Raw genomic sequence first — 9,561 nt, 5'->3', positions numbered from 1 at the left:
CGCCGAGCCGGGACAAGCCTGCTCAGCTCCGGCCGCGGCGCCTCCGCGAAGCCCCTCCCCAGGTCCCGCCCGACAGCCCGCGCGCAGCCGCGCCCTTGTTGCTCCCAATCCGCCGGGTGGCTGGGCGCGGGTCCGACCAAGAGCTGCCGCACGCTAGCCCTCACGCAAAAGAAGCATCCATCAACGCCCCCTCTCTTTTTCTGAACCTCACTCTGGGCCCACTACGCCAAAAATATATATCAAAAAAAAAAAAAAATCCTAACCTCCAAAGAAAGAATTGAAATGCGGAAGCAGGATTTTACGGGCCTTTCGAGATCCGGTAATCATAATTCTCCCTTTTCACCCCTCTAGGATCTGTGTCTTGGTTGGTTGGTTGGTTGGTTGGTTGGTTTGGTTGGTTGGTTTGGTTGGTTGGTTGGTTGGTTTATGATACAAAAATAAAAGAGAAATGCTTAGTGAAGTGACCAGTCCTTTCCCGCTCCCCCATCCCAGAGTCAAGGGTTCAAGAACAGAGAGCAGGCCCTCTGGAAATTTTCCAAGAGCATCTCTAGGGCCCCAAAACCCGTCATTGTGAATGAAGTTCACCCACCTCTGCACTGATGATTCTCCATCAAGTTACTCAGTCCCACCCCGAGACTAGTTTCCTCCTTCCTGGAGACTAAAAATCAACAGAATGGCTCATCTCAAACCACGTAATCATAGAACCATAGAATGTTAGAGATGGAAGAACCTCAGAGATCTTTGATTCAAAGTCTTAATTTTAACGCTAGGACAGGAATTCAAAGAATTGTGAGCTGACGAAGGTTATACAGCAAAACGTCGGTCTACACTCCCTCTTGCCTTCCTCTTTTCCCTAGGAAAGGACTGACCTTATAAGTACCTATCATTCTGAGGGGGTTTTTTGTTTGTTTGTTTGTTTGTTTGTTTTTAATACTCGTTTCCTTTGTTTCTTTTTGTCTGGAATTAATGTTTAACCGCTTGGGAACAGAACACCTTTCTCTAGGGAATCGAAGTGTCCTTTCTTTGTTCCCTTTATAATCGTCACAGGGTGGATTGCATTTACCACATCTGTGTTTGTCCCCCGACATTTTTTATTGCAGTAACTGGGGCAGGGCAAAGGGAAGGGCAAAATTGCTGCATACAATACTACACTTTTCTTTCCTGCTGCTTTTTAAACTAGGAGAAGAGTATTTTGGACTCTGCTTTTAAAAGAGAAAAGGTTAGTATTCCCTGAGGCCGTCGGAAATAACATTTTTGAATGACAGTTTTTTTCGTCAAGTAAGGAAGGATAACCAGTTGAAAAGACTTCCAAAATAGAAAAACAAAACAGTGACTGTCTTTCAGAGAGATAATGGCGTATTAAGCATTCTTTTTTACTTAGTATTTAGTTACTTTTTATTTAAAAAAAAAACAATAGTTAAAAGAACCAAAAAAGGATAAAATCATTACTTAAAGGAGAAAGTTACAATAATAGAAAAAATTTATCAGAGAAATAGGCAAAATGTTTCACTAGAACTTCAAATTTTCAGAATTTCTCTAGGCTATCTAATAAGAAACTTCCATTCTCCATATCTGTGAGATTGGTACATCTATGAAGAGGCGGAAAAGAGGAACAAGGATTTTTTTCTCCTTTCTGTCCAGCTACATAATTTGAGGGGCCCAGTGAAAAATGAAACAGCAAGGGCTCCTTGTTCAAAAGGGAGTTAAACCAAGCCCGGGGCCCTTCTAAAGCACCAGGCCCTGTGCAACTACAGAGGTTGCATATCCATGAAGCAGGCCCTGGTAATCTGTATTTGTTGAATGAAGGAATGAATGAAAAGTGAGATTTGAAAGATGCATAGGAATTAGCCCAAACAGAGAGAAAACACATTTTAGGCAGAAGAAAAGGTACATGTGAAAACCATGTAGAAAAAAAGGCAATACTGGGTAGAAGTTTTGAGGAACTGAAAGTTTAGTCATAGTAAGAGAATAAATGGAAGCAGATGAGAATGGAGGGAGAGGCAAAGGCCAGACTGGAATTTGAGACTTTATTCTAAAAGCAAAGGAAGCTACGGAAAGGTTTAAGAAGGGCAAAACGTAATCAAAGCAGCCATTGGCTTTGGAGGTGGGAACCATGGATGGGAACCGTTTATTTTTGTCTTTCCATTTTTCTGTATTTTTCAAATTTTCCTTCCTATCTCATTCATAGTAAAAGCTAAAGTTTACAATGAACTAAAATGGCCCCAAGACCCCATAGAGAACTGGCTCACAAGTAACTCATCTACTTTTTGCCCTCCTACTCCAGCCACACTGTTCCTCAAAGACATCAGTCTCTCCTTCCTCAGGTACCTGGAACTCCCTCTGCCCGTAACCCTCCCCAAGTATTCACTCACCTGCTTTTCAGATCTTTACCCAAATGGCACTTTTTCAGTGAAGCCTTCCTCAGCAATACCCACCTATGCATATGTACAAACTCCTTCTTTCTCTCCCTACATTACTTTTCTCCTTAGTGCTTACAACTATCTCAGATACTCTGTCTGGTGTATCTTTTTTCTCCCCCTCACCAGAAGGCAAGCTCCCTGAGGGCAGAATTTTTGTCAGTTTTGTGGGCTTCTCTATCCTCAGAGTGCTAGAACAGGGCCTGGTGTATAAAAGGAACTAAATAAACACTTGTAAAACAAAGAATGCATTTTCTATGTAAGTGGTATGAAGCCCTCCACAAACTCAGACTGCAAATACAGTCACAATTATTTGAGATCACACAGACATAGGTTCAAGACATCTCTCGCTCTTAGATCTTTCCTGCATCTCCCTGAAAAGAATTACTCCATCCAAAGGAGGCCAGTCCTCCTTGCATTTACCTTGTGTTCTTTGCTGCCATTATTCCTTACTGTACCACATATAGGTATCAATATAAACAGATGGCCCCCACCGCCTTAACGCTTCTGTACAAAACGTTGCAGTTTCAGGAAAAACCTTGGGATGTTGTCACAGAATCTGAGTCATCAGCCCACCCTCACCTTCCCCAAGGCAGTTCTTTTTTCTCTCTGTCTTTCCAGACCCTAGATATCCTTTCCTGTCATCAGGCCTTGGCTGAGGGCTTTCTAAATCCATTGCCATCAAGTCCATTTCAACTCATAGCGACCATATAGGACAGAATAGAACTGCCCCCATAAGGTTTCCAAGGAGCGGCTGGTGGATTTGAACTGCCAACCTTTTGGTTAGCAGCCATAGCTCTTAACCACTGCGCCACCAGGGCTCCTGAGACCTTTCTGGTCAAGAAAAAAAAATTCCTCCTCAGACCACTAACATACCACATCCTCTAGTATCTTCCAGAATTAAAAAAAAAAAAAAAACCTCCCTAACTTTAAACCTCAAGGAGGAGAGTTTCACCAGGGAGTTTTGTCTCCTCCCTCCCAGGAGGCTCTGGCTTCTTTATGGAAATGATTTTAGAAATCAGCCTTGTTTGCCTGGGCCTCAGGAATGAGCAGCTCGAATGAAAAAATTTCAAGAGTGTCCCAATTTTGCCTAAATTTGTATAACTAAAAAGCCCACTCAAGTAGCCCCTTGAAGCTCAAAGGTCTATTTCTCTTCCTTAAAAAAAAGAAACAACTCTGTTCCTACTATTTCAATACAGATGAAAATAATCTCATCTTATTCTGGAAGTTAGTTTCTCTAGTCAGAATAAAGCAAAAATCTCATATAGTAAAATTAATCCTTGAAAATTACTTAAATTGCCCATAAAGTACAGTACACACTGTTTCCTATATATAACCTTGTAAAATAACATGTATGTACTGATACAGTACTTTTATTGTGAAGGAGTCCTGGTAACAGCAGTGGTTAAAGCAATCGACTGCTAACCGAAAGGGCAGCGGTTGGCAACCACCAGCAGCTCTGCAGGAGAAACATGAAGCAGGAAGAAAGATGTGGTAGTCTGCTTCCATAGAGATTTACAGCCTTGGAAACCCTATGGGGTCGGTATGAGTCGGAATTGACTCGACCGCAGTGGGTTTGTTGGGTTACTTTTGTTGTTGTTGCCAGGTGCCCTCAATAGTCATAAATTAATTTTTTTATGTATTTCACCTCTTGGAACACTTCAGAAATTTTATGAAGATTATAACTTGTTGGCTTTTCCAGTTCATCATTATCTTCTGCAGATTGTTGCTGTTGTTGTTGGGTGCTGTCAAGTTGATTTTCGACTTACAGCAATCCCGAGTGATGAGTAGAACTGTCGCATAGGGGTTTCCAGGCTGTAATCTTTACAGAAGCAGATCGCCAGGTCTTTTACCCCAGGAGTGGCTGGGTGGTTTTAAACTGCCGACCTTTCAGTTAATAGTCTAGTGTTTAACCTTTGTACCACCAGAGCTCGTTTTCTTAAGATAAGTCTAGTAATTGGCCCTCAGTGAGATGGATTGACACAGTGGCTGCAACAATGGGTTTAAGCATAACGATTGTGAGGATGGCCCAGGACCGGGCAGTGTTTCATTCTGCAGTACATAGGGTCACTATGAGTCAGAAGCAACTTGATGGCACCTAAGAACAATAACAAGAAGTGTAGTAATTACTCTCTTTGTCAACATTTTTCTAAAGCCTTTCGTTAATTTTTCAATTTCTTCCTTAATGTTAGGGAAGACACTAACACACTTACTCATCTGACAACCATTTGATTGATTCCATTGCCCGTGGGCATCAGTGCATTGAGTGGAATGGCCTGCCAGTGCCCACACTGTTTACATTGTTTTCTCCAGAGCTTCTGTAGTTGAAGTCTCAAAAGCTAAATGTACTTATGAAGCAATATAATGGACTAGTATGATTTTTAGATCTGATTTAGGAAATAATATTGGAGTTATTATTCCCTGTTCTTGAGTACAGAGAATGTGACCCAGCTGGAGCTGGGTTCACAAGGGCTCACAAGGACTTGCAAGGACACATCAGCTGGGCCCAGAAGTATAAAGACAATAGCTAAGATAATCTTGGAAAATATCTTTTAGGGAAACTTTCACATAAAGCCAATCAAACAGAACACAAAAGACTTTCTACTCTTATCTTTTTCTATTAGCATTTAGTAAATAGAAAAATAGAAATTTGTTGCAACAATGAAGACCCTCCTAACTCATTACTGAAACCTGTACCAACGATTGTTAAGAAAGACAATTCAAAATGTAGGATCACAATTTCTAGCCAATCTGTGAAAAGGTAAAGCTTTCAATGGTTTTGCCCATTTGTAATGTTAATATATACTGATGGTTCTGTAATGGTACCTTGGATTCTGGCAGACATGGCTATGGCAGCATGCTTGTCTGTTTTCCCATTCTTGCCTATTCTGTAATACTCTTTGGACTCAGGCACACATGGCTGTGGCAGCATGATTGTCCGTTTCCCACTTTGGCCTTTTTGAATATATGCTGAATAAAAACTTCCTTTTTGTTTTACTAAACTTTGTGATGTTTTTCCCCTACAACACACCAGGAAAAAAAAATGTTTAAGTTAAGGAAATACAATACAAGCACATCAATCTTGTTTTGATCTTGACATTTCCATGTTCACAACCCTTCAGACCATCATATCACCTACTAAAAATGCCCACATTTCTTAGTTTGGCAGTGGAGGCCCATTACAGTTGGACTTCATATTACCTTTTTAGCTGTTTTTCCTGTATTTCCTATGATCTCACCAAAGTGTTTCCTTAACTATAACCTTTATTCCTCCATGGTCATGCCATTTCTGTCATTAATATTGTCCTCCCTATATCTTCTATCCTTCCTTCTAATCCTACCCTTCCTTCTAAACCCAAATTAAATGTTCACTTCTCCAAAAAGCTTTGGTTGAGTATCCCACCCTAAAGTGATATTCATTCATCCCACAAATATTTTTCAGTTTCTACCATATGCCAAGCACATTTCTGAACGCTATTCTGAACAATTTCATTTAATAATTCATGGAGGTAGATACTATTACTATCCTCATTTTACAGATTAGGAAATTGAGACACAGAGAGATTAAGTACTTTTTCCAAAGTTACCCAGTATTATGGATTGAATTATGTCTCCAAGAAAATGTGTGTATCAATTTGGCTGGGCCATAATTCCCTGTATTGTGTGGTTGTCCTCCATTTTGTGATTGTAATTTTATGTAAAAGAGGATTAAGGTGTGACTGTACAACACCCTTACTAAAGTCACATCCCTGATCCAGTGTAAAAGGAGTTTCCCTGGGGTGTGGCCTGCACCATCTTTTATCTTACAAGAGATAAAAGGAAAGGGAAGCAAGCAGAGAATTGGGGGACTCATACCACCAAGAAAGCAGTGCGAGGAGCAGAGCACATCCTTTGGACCCCAAGTTCCTCTGCAGAGAAGCCCATAGTCTAGGGGAAGACTGATGATGACAAGGACCTTCCTCCAGAACCACCAGAGAGAGAAAGCCTTCTTCTGAAGCTGATGCCCTGAATTTGGACTTGTAGCTTACTAGACTGTGAGAAAATAAATTTCTCTTTGTTAAAGCCATCCATTTGTGGTATTTCTATTAGAGCAGCACTAGATGACTAAGATACCGAGTAACTGATGGAGCTAGATTTAAGCTCTATTCCAAATCACAGATTTTCACTAAATGCATTGTGGAAAATGATGTTTTTATAAAACGTGTAGTCATAAAGCAAATTAAAATTCCCCTTGAGAAGAGTTAAGACTAATGATTATGCTCCTGAGCTCTCAGCATTAAATCATAGATATGAGAAACATTAAGATATAAAAGGAAAGAACTCTAATTCTTTAAGGTATAATACATATGAAGAAGAACATGGTATTAGGATTGGAGGAAGACTCATTAACAAATGGCAATATGCAGATGATACAACCTTGCTTGCTGAAAGTAAAGAGGACTTGAAGCACTTACTGAGGAAGATCAAAGACTACAGCCTTCAGTGTGGGTTACACCTCAATATAAAGAAAACAAAAGTCCTCACAACTGGACCAATAAGCAACATAATGACAAATGAAGAAAAGATTGAAGTTGTCAAGGATTTCATTTTACTTGGATCAACAATCAACGCTCATGGAAGCAGCAATCAAGAAATCAAACAGGAGGTGGGGCCAAGATGGCGGAGTAGTCAGATGCTTCTTGTGGTCCCTCTTACAACAAAGACCCAAAAAAACAAGTGAATTGATTATATATGACAATCTAGAAGCCCTGAACATTAAAGACAAAGTTGAGGAATCGGACTAAGTGGCAGGGGAGGGAGAGATAGTTTAGAAGCAGCGAGGAGTTGTCAAACCTGATCTGGCAGGAACTGACACCCTGCAGGCTGGATCAGCTGGCATGCACGGTGAGGCAAGCAGTGGCGCTCAGGACACATTTTCCACATCGGGAGAGACCAAGCGGCTGAGAGTCTACTCAAGCCTCCAGAACCAGGGAAAAGTAGCACTCAATTGGCAAAAGATAAGCACATGCATCTAACCTATCGTGCGGATCAAAAATCACCCCCTTTGGGAAGAACCTCTTTCCCATTTACCTGCTCCCTGCCTGCTCCGCACCTGTCCTGAGCCAGCTTCAGTGAGTGCCGCATTCGCTGGGCCGAACGTAGGACCCATCACATGCCCTAAGCCATTCTCCCAGCTTTGGAGAGGGAACGAATTAACAAAAAAGAAAAAAGAATATACCTGCTCCCCTAAGCCGTGAACTCAAGGCAGGCACACCACCTTTACCTAGGCACAGGCATAAGCAGTCCACAGACTCTGAATGCCTTTCACCCCTGCATAGACCAGTGTGTGCCCGTTTCAACAGAGTAGGTCCTCATTAGCACAGTACAACAGACTATATATCTGAAGCCTATTCTCAACTGTATCAGGTATAAGGTGGAGTGGCAGATTTGTGACATTTGACACCTCTCGCCCATTAAGAAGGGTCCTCACCTACCCACATCAGGGGCCTGAGGACTAGTCACTCCACCGATGTCACCTAGCCACCCTCAACAGGGGTCCAAGAACAAGTGGTGCCTCCCAGTCCTTACAGCCAAAAGTGTTGGGTACCCACAGTCCAGCTGAAAAACCCACCCACCTACACACTCTAGGGGACAGGGACACACTTTCCTCCCAGACACTCAGGGACAGCTGTCAGCCCCCTCCCTTGCTCAGCACATGACCCCCTACTGCAGCCAGATACCTGTGCCTATTCGAATCACCCCTGCCCATCTAGGACTGTAGGTGAGAGCTTGCACCACACACTTGGTGACCGACTATCTAGACACCTGAGCTGAATCCGTACAAGAAAAGTAAATGGAATCCGGGGCTCACATACCTAGTAAAAGCTCTAACAACCTGGTGACAGGATGTTAGAGTTTCAAAGGCACCAATAATCAAACTAGCACACACGAGCAGCCTATTTGGACGTATCAAAATGAAACAAAACAAGAAGCTAGGACACAGTAAGCAAACATAAAATAAATAAATATAATAACTTATTGATGGCTCAGAGACAACAGTCAATATCAAATCCAATAAAGAGGCAGACCATGATGGCTTCAGCAAGCTCCCAAAACAAAGAATCAAGAAACCTTCCAGAGGAAGAAAGCTTCTTGGAATTACCAGAGGTAGAATTCAAAAGATTAATATACAGAGCTCTTCAAGAGATCAGGAAGGAGATCATGCAAAACACATAACTAGCCGAGGAACACACAGACAATGCAATAGAGGAAATTAAGAAGGTTATACAAGAGCATAAAGACAAATTTAATAGGCTGCAAGAATCCATAGACAACAAACAGAAATCCAAAGGATTAATAATAAAATTTCAGAATTAGACAGCTCAATAGAAAGTTATAGCAGCAGAATTGAGGCAATGGAAGTCAGAATTAGTGAGATTGAAGATAAAACACTTGACACCAATTTATTTGAGGAAAAATGAGATAAAAGAATTTTTAAAAATGCAAGAAAGCCTAAGAACTATGTGGGACTCTATCAAGAGGAATAGTCTACGAGTGATTGGCGTACCAGAACGGGGGAGGATAACAGAAATTACAAAGAGAATTGTTGAAGATTTGTTACCAGAAAACTTCCCTAATATTGTGAAAGATGAGAAAATATCTATCCAAGAAGCTTATCCAACCCCACACAAGGTAGATCCCAAAAGAAAGTCACCAAGACACATTATAATCAAACTTGTCAAAACCAAAGACAAAGAATTTTAAGAGCAGCTAGGGATAAACAAAAAGTCATCTACGAAGGAGAGTCAATAAGACTAAGCTGAAACTACTCAGCAGAAAACATGCAAGCAAGAAGGCAATGGGATGACATATATAAAGCCCTGAAGGAAAAAAACTGCCAGCCAAGAATTATATATTCAGCAAAACTGAATAGGCAATAGATAAGTGGTATCTTTGGTGAAGGGTGAGACAGTGCACAATATTGGGGGAACCAGCACAGCTTGTACAAGGAAAGGTCACGGAAGCTCCATAGACATGTCCAAACTCCCTGAGGGACTGAATTGGTGGGCGGAGGGCTGTGGGGACCATGGTCTCGGGGAACATCTAGCTCAATTGGCATAACACAGTTTATAAAGACAATGTTCTACATTCTACCTTGGTGAGT

Source organism: Trichechus manatus, unplaced genomic scaffold (assembly GCF_000243295.1).
Source record: "Trichechus manatus latirostris isolate Lorelei unplaced genomic scaffold, TriManLat1.0 scaffold00006, whole genome shotgun sequence".
In the NCBI taxonomy this organism is placed as follows: Eukaryota; Metazoa; Chordata; class Mammalia; order Sirenia; family Trichechidae; genus Trichechus; species Trichechus manatus.
Note: the sequence above shows the minus strand (reverse complement) of the source record.